The 15,916-nt window shown below is 42.2% G+C and overlaps 1 protein-coding gene across 10 annotated transcripts in view; it reads right to left on the minus strand.

Moving 5' to 3' along the window:
* DLGAP1 (DLG associated protein 1) overlaps positions 1-15,916 on the minus strand; it is an 898,848-nt gene that overhangs the window by 311,869 nt on the left and 571,063 nt on the right. The gene's annotated exons all lie outside the window — the stretch shown is intronic.

Genomic DNA, 15,916 nt, shown 5'->3' on the forward strand with positions numbered 1-15,916 from the left:
ATTCTATCGCTTTGGGGAAACTACTGGCACATCCAATAGTTAGTTCCTAATTGCCAGATTCATCCGTAGACTTTTTATTCCTTGCCTGACTTGACCACTCTTTGGTAGCTGACCTTGCTGAACTTTCCCTTTCTTGAAATCCCCTTCTCCCTTTGCTTCCATGCTGTTTTGATTTCCTTTTTATCTTTTCTATCTTTCTGGCTCTTTATTATTGCTTCCCTTGGCTTCACGTCTGTGATTTAATGTCTGTGTAGCCCAGGAAACCGGCCTGTACTGCTTCATCTTCTAACTTACACGTGCTCCAATGTGATCTCATTAACTCTCAAACTTGGCTCGACCTTCTATGCGATAACCTTGATGAAACTTTCCCTGATCTTGACATCTTCCTGAACTCCAGAATCATACATTCAGCTGCCTCCACGTCTCCATCTTCCTCACCTGAGGATTTTTGACCAACCTGACACCTGTAAGCCCAGGTAGAAGGATTATCTTGAAGTCCCTCTGTCTTTATTGCTTCCACCTTAGTCTGAACCACAGTCATCTCTCGTCTGGATTATTGTAAGAACCTCCCAAGTAATATTTGAATAAATGAATGTTTGCCTATGGGACATCTTAAACTGGATATTCTGCAGACAGATTATCTATTCAAAATGTCTAGAACAAAATCATCTTCTCCATCTAAACTTATTCTGCCGCTCCTCCCATTGCGCCCCCCTCCCGCCGCCATTATCCTGTCTCAATTGGAGGTAATGACATGCACCCAATTTTTCAAACCATAGATTGGTCATCATTTCTACTCTTTCTTTCCTGACACTTCAGTCATTCAATGTCCAAATCTAGGCAATTCTATATATTTTAATAGTGTTTTCTCCTTTTTAAAATTCTTATCATCAGTATCCCACCCCCTTCCACTATAGTAAGAGCCCCTTGAGGCCAGGAGTCATGTCTTTTCAACTTTGTATTCCTAGTCCTTAACAGAGGGCCTAACATATACTTAGTGCTCACAGTGTTTGAAATAAAAAATTGTATCACGGGGGCGCCTGGGTGGCTCAGTCATTGAGTGTCAGACTTCGGCTCAGGTCATGAACTTGTGGTTTGGGAGTTGTAGCCCTGCGTTGGGCTCTGTGCTGATAGATCCCCCCCGCTTCCCCTCGCGCTCACACTCTGTCTCTCAAAAATATATAAAGATTAAAAAAAATTGTACCATGTGCCACAAAAGGCAAAAATATGTGTAACGCGTTCATTGCAAATGTATAAAATGTACGCGTTTACATTTATGGATATTGGAAGAAGATTTCAAGTGTATAAAGAATTGGTGTTTTACTGTAGGGAATAATAAGCATTTTAAATGAAAAAGAAGCAGCAAATATGGAATCCACAGGCAAAGAGGAAGCTAGCCCCAACAGTTAAAAATAGTTTAAATAGTTTAAAATAGACTAACATAACTTCATAGTCTAAATGATCTAATAGTTTAAAATAATGTAACAGACACAAAAATTGAGCGCTCTATCTCCATATAAAAGAACTATCTGGGGAATACTGCATGTATACAGTGATCTCATTTAGCTGATAACGCACGGGCTGGAGGATTTCATGCACTTTTCATACAAAGTTTAAAAAACGGTTAGGTTTAAGAAATATATCGTGTCTTAGGTGGCAGACTGTGCGGCAGGCAGGATCATGGCTCCCTGAAGATGGTCACGTCTTACTCCACGGGATTTGTGCAGATGTTACCTTATGTGGCAAAAGGGACTTCGCAGATGTGATAAAGTTCACGATCCTGAGATGGGGAGATTATCCTCGGTTGCCTGGGTGGGCCCAACATAACTACAAGGGTCTTTGAAAGGGAAAGAGAGGAGAGTCGGAGGAGGAGACCTGACCACAGAAGCCAAGAGCAGTGATGCCATTGCAGGCTTTGAAGACTGAAGACGTAGCCAGGAGTGAAGGAATGTCGGCAAGCCTCCAGAAGCTGGAAAAGGCAGGACAATGGATTCCCCCCTAGAACCTCCAGAAGGAACACAGCCCTGCTGCCCAGATTCTGACGTTGGCTCGGTGAGATCCATTTCCGACTTGTGATCTCCAGAACTATAGGATAATAAGGGTGTGTTATTTTAAGCCACGAGGTTTGTGGTGACTGGTTAGAGCAGGGACAGGAAACTAAAACACTTAGGATTTCATCAAAAACCTGGCTAAATGACATTGAGATCTCTAACAGCAAGATTTCTGCCGTGCCTTTAAGTCTGTTCTCTTGTTTCAGTTCACGTTGCTCCCACCAACTATTTAGGCTTAATGCAAATCACAGCACTGATTGGGGCATTACATAATGTCCCTTTTCCAAGCATTGTTCTACACTTTTTACATTACATTAACTCACTTAATCCCCTCAACCCCCCTATGTGATAGGTATTGTTATTATCTCCATGTTACAGAGAACCTGAGCGTTTAAAATACTCACTCAAAATTGCACGATCAGTAAACACAGGGTTGGAGCACAGCTCTTTGGCTCCAAAGCTCCAGAGAGAAAGCATTTCAAATGGAGAAGTCTTTCTTCTCTATCCTTTCTTTCTAAACCCCAGCTTGAAATGCTTCTTCCTATTAAGCCCCCATATTCTTTGTTCAAGTATCTATGCCTCTAACTTCGCTCTGAATTGTATTTATCTAACTGTCTACAGTTCAATAGACTGTGAGAGTAGGTGCTGTTTTTACAAAATTTTGAATTCTCTCCTCTCAGCTTCAAACTTATATATGGGAAATCCTTATTTTTTGTTACTTGATCACTCAGGAAAAGCTCCTTTACAATAAATCCTATTACAAACTTTGTAATAGGATCTCTAAGTTCCAACACAAGACTTACTTATCTCAGGTAATGTGCATCCACAATAACAACTTTTTAAAAACTGCACATTCCTCAAATCAAAAAGTTTTTTCTCTCTTCTTCTCCTTTTCTAAATGTTTATTTATTTTTGAGAGAGAGAGAGAGAGAGAGAGAGAGCGTGAGAGAGCCTGAGTGGAGGAGGGACAGAAAGAGAGGAGGACAGAGGATCTGTAGCAGGCTCCATTGACAGCCGAGAACCTGTTGCGGGGCTTGAACCCACAAACGGCGAGATCATGACCCCAGCTGAAGTCGGAAACTCGACCAAGGCACCCAGGTGCCCCAAGAGGTTTTTCTAATGAACTGTTATAAGGAAAAAGGAAAAGTCATGCATTTTAAGTTTTTACTCAGTTTTACCCAATTTTTATGATATAGTAACTTATACTTGTTAGTGACTCTTTATCTCTTTTGGAGACATGATAAAACCTGGGACTTTTCTCCCGAGCAGGATGAACACAAACAGCTCTCCTCTTTGGTTTTTTAAGTTCTGGAGTTCACTGACCCCTTAGGGTACATTCTTGCATAGTCTAAACCTCCACAGACCCAGGCTAAGAACACTTAAAGTACGTGGATGGGCGTGTCCTGCCTTTCTTCATTTGAGTTCTCCTTAACCCCCCCGACCCAGCCCTCCACCCCACCAAGGGGTCTTCTCAAGGTAGGATTACTTCAGCCATCAGCCAAACTATTCCTCTGTTCTGCCGGGCTGCCTCAGCCCCATGACCCACAGATGCTCCTGGCCTGGAAACCCTCTTCCTCTCAGGGTCTGCATCAAGGAGTTCCGCCTTAGGAAGCTTTTCTAGAAAGGCCTTTTCTGGAAAGCAAGCATTCCGACTGGCCTGCCACCCATGGCACTTTTCTAGCCTGCTGGGCTGAAGCAATCTTTCTTTCCAGGCCCCGAAGATGGCCAAAGAACACTTGTTTTCAGAGAGCAATATGGCAAAATAGGGCTCTTGATGTTTGGCAAAGAAACAAATGAGGCGAGACAGCATATTTTTTCAGGTAATGCCAGGTCCCTCAAAACAGAAAACTACTTTAAAAAGTACATTGTGGTTATTGTTCCATGAGACTCCTGCCTATTATCTAAATAGGTAATTATATTTATAATTTAGAATGGTGTGCACAAGTCTCGACACCCATAAATTGGTACATTATTTTTTTAGTATGCATTGGGAAGGTGTGAGAGTCAGACTCATCTTGATGAATGGGGTTAAATTTTTTTTTTTTAATGTTTATTTACTTTTGAGAGACAGAGACAGAGTGTGAGCAGGGAAGGGGCAGAGAGAGAGAGAGAGAGAGAGAGAGAAAGGCACAGAATCTGAAGAGGCTCCAGGCTCTGAGCTGTCAGCACAGAGCCCGACGCGGGGCTCGAACTCACAAGCCGTGAGATCATGAAGTCAGAAGTCGGATGCTTAACCGACTGAGCCACCCAGGTGCCCCATTGATGAATGGGGTTAAAGTAAACACTGTCCTGATAACTCACGGTGATACGAATACTCCAAGGGACTCTCCCGAAAGCTCTTGCCCTTTGATCAAAGGCGGAAGAAGGTGAGGAGTGCCCCACGTGCAGCCAGGATACAAACCGGGGAGCCTGACTGGTACCAGCTGTGTGACTGGCTGTAGCACATATTACTATGCATTGTCAACTTCTGGATCTATTTGCACCCAGATGCAGCTCCTAGAGGTGCCAAAACGTCATAGTTTACAAATACATGTGAGTAGGAGAAAAGTTTTGCTTTGTCTGAGACAGAGCTTCAGCCCACAGCTCCAAGAGTGTGCGTGGAAATATTATTCTAGGTGCTGCCTGGTGGGCTAATGGTGAGTCAGTACAAAATGGAGAGTAGGAGCAGAGTAAGGTCCTGGATGGGAAGGCGCCGGGGGCCTGGGGAAGGTCAAGGGAAACTGTGTGACGTGCCCAGCACAATGCCCCACCCATAACGAGTGACTAATAAACGGTAGGTGAACTCTGGGTGAAATCCCAGACTAGATGTCACGTTTCTAGCGAAAAGTTGGTTTTCCTTACAGAAAACGAGCTCCTTTATAGAATTTACTCCTCAAAATAACTCCACGTGGTAAGTATTTTACAAAGGAGGAGGAGCTAGACGATGAGTGGAAGTGGCTTACTTAATGCCACATAGTGAGTAAGTGGAGGACAGCGCTCACGCAGGACAGCCCTCACTCCCTGTGCCTCCCTGTGCCCATCTGGCCATAATGGGATGGGATTGGCCTGTTATGGCACCTCTAAGCAAGGAGGTATCACAACAGGACATTACCTTCTCTTGGCAAAGCCCAAGTCTAGTAGAAGTCATTACATTAAAACAGACAAAAAAACCGACTAGAGCAATGTTGTCCAATAGCATTTTCCACCATGATGGGAATGTTTTATATCTGTTTGTCCCATAGGGTAAACACCAGCCACGTGTGACTGCTGAGCACTAGCAATGTGGCTATTGTGACTGAGGGACTGAATTTTGTGTTATTTAACTTTAATTAATGTAAATTTAAATAGCCACCTGTGGCTAGTGGCTACCATGTTGGACAGTAGAGAACTAGACCATGTGATTTAAAAGGAACGCTAAGGGCCATCTACTCGGATTTCCTTCCCCTTGTTCCTGACATGTTGATCCAGCCTCTCAGTACACATTAGAAAAAAAAAAAAAGTTTATTTACTTATTTTGAGAAAGAGAGAGAGAGAGAGAGGGAGAGAGAATCCCAAGCAGGCCACATCGTCAGCACAGAGCCTGATGTGGGGCTTGAACTCACCAACCACGAGGCCGTGACCTGAGCCAAAACCGAGAGTCAGATGCTTAATCTCCTGAGCCCGAGACCCAGGAGCCCCGTCGTCACACGTGTTTAAGAAGCTCTTCTCCTAACTTGGGATCTGATGCTTTTGTTGGGAAAAAAGTCTCCCTACTCTTAACAGTAGCATCTTCAGGTTTATGTCCTGGGGATACAGATGGGTTTTGGTGTAATATACCCGTTCATTATTCCCTGGAGACATCTCTTGATATGCTCTCTCGGGGCTCCTCTTGTGCCTGTGAACTTTTAGGTCTCCAAGGGTAGCCCTACCTGCATCTCAGTTCTCTGGGTGCACAGTGTTGCACTGCCAGCCACAGAATCTTGGAGATCCCATTGTGCTGGCCTCTGGCTGAGCTGAGCACAAGAGGCAGGATGGCTGTGAGGATGCCCTCCCTCTCCACCAGTGCTCTGCTCTCTGTCCAGATTTCTTCTCCAAGGCCTGGGCAGCCCCACTGCCTCTGGGGCCAGCAGCCTGGTTGTTGGGCTCAGCCTGGTTGGTGTCTGATGCCTCCTGTGCCCCTCTGGGGTGTCTTCCCCTGCTCTTTCTTATCTCGTGCCATTGCTCATCCTTAAAATTGCTGCCCAGAGAGTTAAATTGTTTGGGGTTTGGCCTCCAGGGTAAACCGTCTCCTTCATCTTTGGGAAATGTGAGTATTTTAGGAAAAAAAAAATTATTCTATATCATTTTCTCCACTAGAGACTAAATCCTGTCCTCCATTTACCTATTTTCACCAGCTGGGTGGACTGCCATCTTATCTGTACTGTTCCTTTCCCCAAACTGGTCTTTCCTTTCCCATGTTTATCTAGGCCCCTCTCCCAGATTTCAGTCTGGGTCACACAGTTGGCAAATAGGTCTTGGTTGAAGGAAAAGCTTGTTGAAAATGGCAGTTCTATTAAATCACTTAACAAAAATTTTTATTGTACACCTGTGATCTAGATAATACAAAGGACTACATATTTTGATAGTTGGGTGGAGCTCTTGGTTGGAGCTGAGAAATACAACACTACATTCTATTCATCCATTAATCTAATTAAATGAAATTAAATTGGCATGGTTTAATTTTAGTGAATTCATTTCTTACAAGTCCCCATTAAGTGAATAATTAACATTTCATTCTTATGTCTGGGGGTATTTTAGAAAATACTGAACCAAGAGAAAGTGGAGGCTGCAGAATATATTAAGACTGTATCCATTACTTTAAATGAACTTCATCTGGGCTTAAACAAAGAGGAAAGTGCATGAAGTAAGGGCTTGCTAGAACACTGAATTTCCTGCAGTGAGATACATGTACATGAGGAGAAATCCAAAATGAGCTGAGAAGTGGGAGAATACAGACTACATTGACTTCCAAGTTCATAACTGAGGATGGCACCTTTTATCCTGATGCATTTCTGAAGTCTGACCCCTCTGTATTGTTACCTATTATAAGAATTTAGTTTAAACTCTACTAACATACCCTAACAGCATATGTTTCTTGGATATACGCAGCCACCCCTAAGGTGGTACATGAGTGCTTTGCATTGTATATTATATGACTCCCTTAATTCAGTGATATGCTCATAGGTAATTAAGAAGCGTTCTAAAGGTAGACCTTTAGAGAAACTTACCTTTTCCTTGAGACCTAGAGTAGTAATTTGACAAATAGTAAAACTAGTGAACTTCTTAAAGATTTAGTTAATGATCTGGGATATATGGAGCTCGTGCACCAAGCAGAATTCTGGCTCACAATACACCTGAGAAATATCACTCCGGTCTCCCAAAAGGACAAAATGTAAAGTCACAGTGACTTATAGAGGAATTGGGTTTGGGGATTCCTAGTTCATTTCCTCATCATTTCAGTGAAATTACGTCTTATGGAAGCAAACATCCCTACATTAAAGCAAGCAGAGGATATTAAATGGGCATTTCATACCATATTTATTTGGACATAGCTTTACAGTGTTACTAACAACACCACTAACTACAATCAGCTTGGCAGTCTCAAGGGATCAGTAGTGTTGTTTCCTGTTGAAACAAATGATTCATCAAAACAGCCTTGAGAGATGGCTGTTTCATGGATTGAGGTACGATTTTCCAGTTACATGAAATGATACTGTGCTACTACAATTTAGCAATTTATATATCTGTCTTTGTAAACAAATCTCACATGTTCCTTGCTTTCTAACATGGCCACTTTCCAAACTAGACTTATATTTATACCCAATCATAAAGACAGAATCTGTGTTTTCATCATTAGTTGATCATTTTTAAAATTGTTATTAAAAGAGACGCTCGTGAAGAAACAACCCTCCAGGAAAAGAACAAAGGGCATAGTCACAAAGTTCAGAGGCAGGATGATATGCTGGAAAGTGAACAGATTTTGGAATCAGAGCAGGGCTTAAATCTCTGTTATGTCCCTTACTAGTGGGATAATCTTGAGCAAATTAATTACCCCCATTTTGTATGTAATGCAGGTCTGAGAAGTTACCCCAGTAACTTTGAGAAATAAGGGCAATATATATTAAGCATAGGCCGATAGAACTTTCTCAATAAATTATGGTCCCTTTCCTCCTTCACCTTCTCCTTCATCTTCTCATTGCCATCATTCATTATCACACGGAAGCATATCTGGCAGGTACTGAACATGAGAAGATGCTCAGTTTGGTGCTGTGGAAAGGAATCAAGGGCCCCGTGTGTTCTTCAAAATGTCAGTTCCTCTCTCTGGGTCACAGATGAGGAAGAAGGTATGAGGGTGATAGATGCATTTGTCCATCAAAGCCAAGAAGTGATTTGAAAGTGTGGCTCAATCGGAAGCTCTGGGTGCGCCGTGATCAGCTGTTGTTTTCATGCGCGGGGCACCAGACTGCAGCCTGGGAGAGCTGTCGCTGCTAATTAAACTTATCAATGTTGGGATAGCTACCTGACATTGTTTTGACTTTTATCAGGACAGTGGATCGAGAGGGAAGGGATTTGGATTGGAATCTTCCTATTCTTGCTTCTGTTTTATTTTTATTTATTTATTTATTTATGTTTTAATTTTTTTTTTCAACGTTTATTTATTTTTGGAACAGAGAGAGACAGAGCATGAACGGGGGAGGGGCAGAGAGAGAGGGAGACACAGAATCGGAAACAGGCTCCAGGCTCCGAGCCATCAGCCCAGAGCCTGACGCGGGGCTCGAACTCAGGGACCGCGAGATCGTGACCTGGCTGAAGTCGGACGCTTAACCGACTGCGCCACCCAGGCGCCCCTCTTGCTTCTGTTTTAAACGGTTGTATCAAGTTTGCTGTCTATGAACAAGGGAGCCCATGGTTCAAAAGCATAAAAAGCCCTGGGCTAACTGGCCGTTGAAGTTCTTTCTGACACCTGCTTCTATCGACTGTGTGTGCTCACTGGGAGTTGATAAGGAAGAAAGGCACAACGAGATGCACTCTCCAGAAACTCTAGCAGCAGACTAAACCACAACCAAATTAGACCCAGTGCCTGGAGTGGGAAAAGGAGGGGCGGGGCAGGCAGCAGAGTTTCTCCAGCGTCCAGAATACCAAGACAAATGAATGCCTCGTGCTACGTGGTTGAGGAGCACTAACACACGGGGTAAGAGGAACTCAGGAAGACTTGCTTTGCCTCCCTGCTTCTGGACTGCTCTCTACAACTGAAGAGCCATGAGAGTGCCAGTTAGTTTCTCTAGGCCTCAGCTTCCTCCTTGTAAGCGTGGTTTTGGGGTCGTCTCCCATTCCCAGTTACATAATAGCTACCTAAAAAAAATCGGGGAAGAAAAGACAAGAAAGGAAGAAAGAGAAGAAGGAAAAGAAAGGAACAGGAGAAAACACAGCTAAGCCCCATTCTCTCTGCTCAGTAGGATGCAGGGGATGGGGTGTGTGTGTGAAAAGTAGGAAGCAGTACAATTAACCTCACACATCTGATTTCCGAGGGTTACTGCAGTAAGATCGGTGAAGGACGTTATTAAGGTCTTGCCTAGCATGCGAACGGTCTTCTAGGGAGATCCATAATATCACTCTGGGAGATGGGGTGATATTTATGAGGACAGGGCACAGAGGACAAGCAAGGTCAGTCTGGAGGAGAAATGAGGATGTAGTTTCCAACTTCCTACCGTGGAGCAGGAATTGGTTATCTCGATTTACCCATGGAATCTAATAAATAACAGTTGGCTTTGGGATTTTTTTTTTAAAGCAGCATGAAAAGTCAAAATATGTATTTTTACAGAAGCGTGAAAGCTCATAGGAGACATTTTTGATCGATTGTTCAGTTCATGAGATCATCTGGCGTGAAATAAAGTGTTTCTTTTTCTGTGCAGTGATTGCATAAGCCAAATATGGCAGGGCGACCTACACGATAATTTTCGGCCTATGGATCTGATTTTTTACAAGCCTCACCACACACCCCTCACAGAGGGTTCTTGTTTTTGGTGGATTTGTTTCACCTCCTTTATGAAAGCCTTCAAGAGAAGGCAGCAAGCAGGAAAATCAGCTATTTATAGGCTTTTTTTTTTTTTTTTTTGACGAAAAGTGTCTGCTCAGCGTGCCATGGAACACTTCCAAGAGGTGGGAGAACAGGAAACTATCTAAAATCAACTAGAAGGCTGGAGGAGTGTTACGGGGGAAAGATTCTTACAGGGGAATCATTTTCAGAAAGCTTAGGTTTCATTTGCAAACAAATGACAGTTACTTTCACCGACACCCCCTGAGTTACCAAAGAGCCCGCTAAACTTGTACTAGTTGAGGAAAGAAGAAGAAGAAGAAAAGACATGACTTCTCCAGAGATTATAAGCAGCTGGGATTTTTAATGGAACTTTAAAGGAGCGCCACTCTCTGTATCTGTTGACTGCCGGAGGGGCCACAGGTCAGACCAGTGTGCATGTAGAACAGATTGGCTGGTAGGTGGCCTTTGTGTAGCTGGCTTCAGAGGGTGGGGAGGATTAATCTGGGACTTTGGGCATGAGCAAGGAAGACAGACGGACCAGGGCCTGTTGTCACTGCTAGCAGAGGAACTCCCACTTCTCAAAGTTGCTCTGCTGGGAACACTCCTCGGAAAACCTGGATGAGTCATTACGGGAGGCAAGTGGCTAGAGCCCCCTCGTAGACAAGCTTCCACAGCCATTGCTATGAATGAAACTCGTCCTGTTGAGTTGGCCAAAGCTGCCCGGAATTAGGCGGTCTTGACAGACTGAAGACACGAAAGCAAAAGCAGGTCTTCTCTGAAGCACCTAAAGCTTCGGGAAGCCAGAGGAAATGCGTTCCATTGGCAAATATAAGCCAGGGGAAAACCTGACCCGCTGAGGCTGGGCTATCAAAAGATTGACCCTTGGTGATCTTTTCATTTGCAGGCAAAAGCCTCATGTGTTTCGTTGGAACACGGGTGAAGAAGCCTTAAACGTCCACTGGGACACTGGGAGAGGGCTTTCCTTTATCAGGAAATCAGATATGCTCGTCCTAACCCTGGTTTAATAAAAGTTGGGTGAGGCAAAATAGAAGACAGTGGTAAGGTACGGGGAACACATGAAGAAGCCGTGAAGCATTTTGATATCTGAAGGTCTGTAAACTCAAAACATTTCACACTATTTTTTCCCACATTAGAAATTAATTTTTTCCCGAAGACCTGAACGAACATAGGACTCATATCATTAGGCCCATTTTACAGACACAGAAATGGAAGTACAGATGAAGGGAGACCAAAATCATGTTGCAAGTCAGCAGCAATAGTAAAATTAATGGACCGCCCGAAGCCCGTGTTTTCATCTGTTAGACTCTACTGCCCCCTTCAGTAAATAAGATGATAAATGTAGGCTGATAGTTCCCTAGAGTCGGGTTAAAGTGTGGCTCTTAGGTTGATCTCTGTGTGGGAATCACCCAGCACTATAGAATCAAACTCTCTTGGGTTGACGTCAGAAATCTTTATTTCATAGACACTTTAAAGGTGATTCTTGCGCACACAAAGTTAACGAAACATCGCCCTCAATATTCAACGATGGGGCAAGTGGCTACATGTATATATGATTCTATACATATGGCCACAGCTTTGTTAACAGTTTTTTTAATGTTTATTTAGTTTTGAGAGAGGGATGCCGAGTGCGAGTGGGGGGTGGTGGCAGAGAGAGAGGGAGACACAGAATCTGAAGGAGGCTCTAGGCTCTGGGCTGTCAGCACAGAGACGGATGTGGGGCTCGAACTCGTGAACTGTGAGATCATGACCTGAGCCGAAGTTGGACGCTTCGCTGACGGAGCCACCCAGGAGCCCCTATGGTAACAATTTGCATAGTAGGGAAGGCAAGGTGGGAAGTGTGGGATGCTTGCTACCAAGATAGTGTAAGACACCAGGGAGAAGTACGTTGGGCTCTGAGTCCCAGGGCTCTGAGTGCAGTGCTTAAAGATTACATATCCAAACATGGGGCACGTCTGCCCCATTTGCCCTCCTTCGGTACATGAGTCACTCATAATGAAACCCCAGAGACGCAGGAGGGACCAATGGGGATAATAGGAGAAACAGACCTATTTCTATTTTTTAGAAATTGAAAATATACCACTCCGCCCTTTGTAACCACAGAATTACAAATTGCAGGTAATTATTTAGTTACCAACAGTTTTCATCACTGGTAAATCTTTTAAGCCACAAACGCGATTCAGATCTCACTTTGAGATCAGTTCTCTTTTCCCTTTGCCTCCTTGTGCCTTGACCTCACTGCCTTAAAAGGATGTAGTAAGGCTGAATAGGCTATTCCTTGAAAAGGGCCTTAAAGGTTTTCACAGATGTGTGAAACATCATGGGGAAAAGAACAGGGCTGTCGCTGGGCAGTGAGCCTGCTGGTCTCAGCCCACTACCGACAAGATGACTGATCTTATATCAGTCAAGGTGTCTCCCTAAGGTTTATTTTTGTCATTTTTAGAAAGAGTGACTTCGACTAAATACTCTCAAAGAATTCTTCCATATGGTGATTGTTAGATACGTCGATAGGAAGATGCTATGTCCGCCTTTCAGGAAGAAGTTTTAAAGGAGAAGGTCTACCAGATGGCCTTCCAAAAGGGGTTCTAAAATGCTAAAACTATCATTTTTCTGAAAAACAAAAAACAAAACCTGCTCGATTCTTTACCTACCTTAAGGTTTTAGGGACCGTAGGGTAAAATTCGGGAGGGGTTACACAATTCTGAAGGTCTATATTAAACAGTGGAAGGAAAAAGAAAAGACAAGTGGAGAAATCGTTTCCTTTCATTGTTGTTGGATGTCTCTTTGTAGGAAAGGTTTTTACCCTCATACCAGTGAAGCAAGACATCCCTAACTGGTTTCTACTAATGGTCCGAGGTGAAGTTCAATATAATCATTGTAAAGGCAAAATAATGAGTTTTCTAGTGAGAGCTTTGGGAAAGCTGATCCCCCACTCTGTAGTCATTCTTATATGGATATCGTGAAATTGTGTGTTTACAATGGATCTTATGTCATGAATCAGAGATCAGAGAAAGCATATACATATAAATGCAAATTTTGAAGTATGAGTCCAGGGATGTTTATGCAGATGCAATGCGTTATGCGTGGACCTGTGCACATGCATACTACAGACAGTAACTCTGGACTCCACATAATTCTGCTTCATAGACAGTTCTGTGATACCAAAAGACCGAATCTGTGGGAAATTTCCTAGTTCCGTGAGAACAATGAGTAGAAACTTCGCCTGAGAGAATAGTGACTTAGTGTACACGAAAGAAAAGATCTACCTGTCTAGAAAACTCATTCTGCAAATGTAATTAGAAGTCTCTTTATCTTGGAAATGGAAACAAGGTAGGGCATGTTAGGGAAAAAAAACCACGTCAGTTTTTAAAGATAGTTTTATATATTCTTACACTGAAAAGATCGGAGAATCAGAATTTCTTTGGCCATCAGTGTTCTCCAAGGGGGGTGGGGGAAGAGTTAAAAAAAAATACCAGAAACAAATAATTGGTCAAAAGCAACAGAAGGAATGAGACGATATGCTTCTCCTTACACTGTATTCCCTCCTTTACCTTTGCTAATTGTATAACAGCAGTGAATTCATTCTTATATGTTTATCTTTTAGCTAGAGAGAGGACTGGGTTGAAGGAGACTAAATCATTCATTGAGAAAAATTAGAGCACACCCCCCACCCCCATTGCAGTTTCAGTCTAAGAATTTATAAAAAACATTTAAATATGCATGTACAAAAATAAAGTAAAAAAAAATGTTCCCTGTTCCATAATGTGTGTTCCAAGTGGCAGTTACCAGGGGCAGAACCTAATGATAGGGGACGGTCACGATGATCTTGAGAAGCGGATAAATGAGCTCCGGATGGGAAGTTATACAGCCATGTTATTTTTATCCAGTGGGAAAAGTTACGGATTCAAAGGTTCAAATGAGTAATAAAAATCAGTGAGGTCACATAACTCTTCATGGCTATCATTAATAGTAACTTGGTTTTACCTGAAAAGGCCAATTTTAATTTTTCTCTACCAAGCTACCCCCTGGCAAATGACAGAAAAAAATCTGACCAAGAGGTATTATAGTTTGAACCACGTGAAGCTTCTGGTTTCAATTGTTTAGACCTATAAAGATGGAATTTCTCCATGATTCAGTGGGCACAAAAACCTGCTAAGAGAGGTTGTTGCCTTTGAACTTAAAGCAAAATGGTTAAAACCTAATCTAATCACCAAATCAAAGCCAACTTGGTAATATTGCATGTATTTTTTAGTGGTCCCTATAAAATCTCAAACAAAAGACCAATGTGTTCTACCCCTCACAAATCACCGTTCCTGTAAAGTTGTATAAAGCTATGATCTCAAGCAGACAAGAGATTATGGATGAATCTTTCTGTACAGAATATGAATGATTACTTTGAGTTTTTGCCTTCAATTTGCTTCCAAGCAACCTGTTTTCTAAGGAGGATAGAGAATGAGGAAAAAAAGTCCACTGGCCACTAAGAGATTCAGGGCTAGTTTTTCTCTTATTTTGTGCTAACCAGAGGTATGCCTTCCTTTATTAGATTGGACTCTGATTGGAAAACATGTCTTGTGAAACCTTTGATTATGCTAACCAAGCACCTTAGAATAGTGAAATTGCAATCCAAGAATCATGAAGTTTCTTTAACAGCTTTCAGGAAGGATTTCCTATTTCTTTTTTTGAGCTTCCTTCGACTACCACTGACTCTTCTCTCACAGTGCTTTGCCAATTGTCTCCCCCACATCTCCACTATTATTTGGATATGGGCAATAGTGAGAATTAGACTCAGAGAATCACCAGGATTCTGCTAGCTGCACACTTTATTCTACGGTCAAAGTTAGGATCAGACAGGAGCAACCTTATTTTTCTATTAACAAAGAGGACACCTTTACTTAGATCAGTGAAAAATAGGGAGAAGACTGTGCAAGCCAAGTAGGAAATACATTCAAGAATCTTGACACTCCTTGCTGGATTATTAAGGCCATTTAAATTAAAAATAAAGAAAATTATCAGTTCATGTAGTTGACAGGTTTTGTTTTTTTTTTTTTAAAAAGGCAGCAAGGAAACATTACAGTAATCAAGTAACCAAAGTCACTAGCAGAATTGCTCAGCACTGTCACACACTTAATATAAAGTAGTTTTAATTGATTTAATATAATTTAAATTGTTCCAAAACAAAAGGAAAGAAAACCTCAGCCGGGGAAGGAAAACTCCCACTAAGCAAAGACTGACATAATCTTGAACAAAATTTCGAAAATTAGTTGTACTTGCACTGAAAAAAAATCCTGGGTTCATGCTTGTTATGAATGACTCTTCAGTGGTTTTTTTTTTTTTTTTTGTGGAGTCTAATTTAACCAACAGATAAAAAAGAAAGAAGGAAAGAAGGAAAGAAAGAAGGAAGGAGGGAAGGAAGGAGGGAGGGAAGAAAGGAAGGAAGGAAAGGAAGAAGGAAGGAAAGAAAGAAAGAAAGAAAGAAAGAAAGAAAGAAAGAAAAGGAAAAAAAACAAAAACAAAAACAAAAAACTCCAACCATCCAGAAATTTTAATTTTGCAAAGGAACAGTAAGCATTTAGGATCCTTGCCTGGAAAACAACCGATCACATTTCAATCACTAGCCACGCAATGTCCTCTAATAGAACCTAGCACCTTAGATCAACTGTGTCAATGAAAGATTTTACGAAGCCTCTGTGACACAGATTTGTTAGGTATCCAATATCTCAACCTGTTTCTTACCATCTCTACATGCATTAATTTATTAGCTCTTTCAGTCTTTCTAGCTACTATTTACAGAAGAAATAAATGAACAAAAACT

This window comes from Herpailurus yagouaroundi, unplaced genomic scaffold (genome assembly GCF_014898765.1).
Source record: "Herpailurus yagouaroundi ecotype Mexico unplaced genomic scaffold, PumYag 142, whole genome shotgun sequence".
NCBI lineage: Eukaryota > Metazoa > Chordata > Mammalia > Carnivora > Felidae > Herpailurus > Herpailurus yagouaroundi.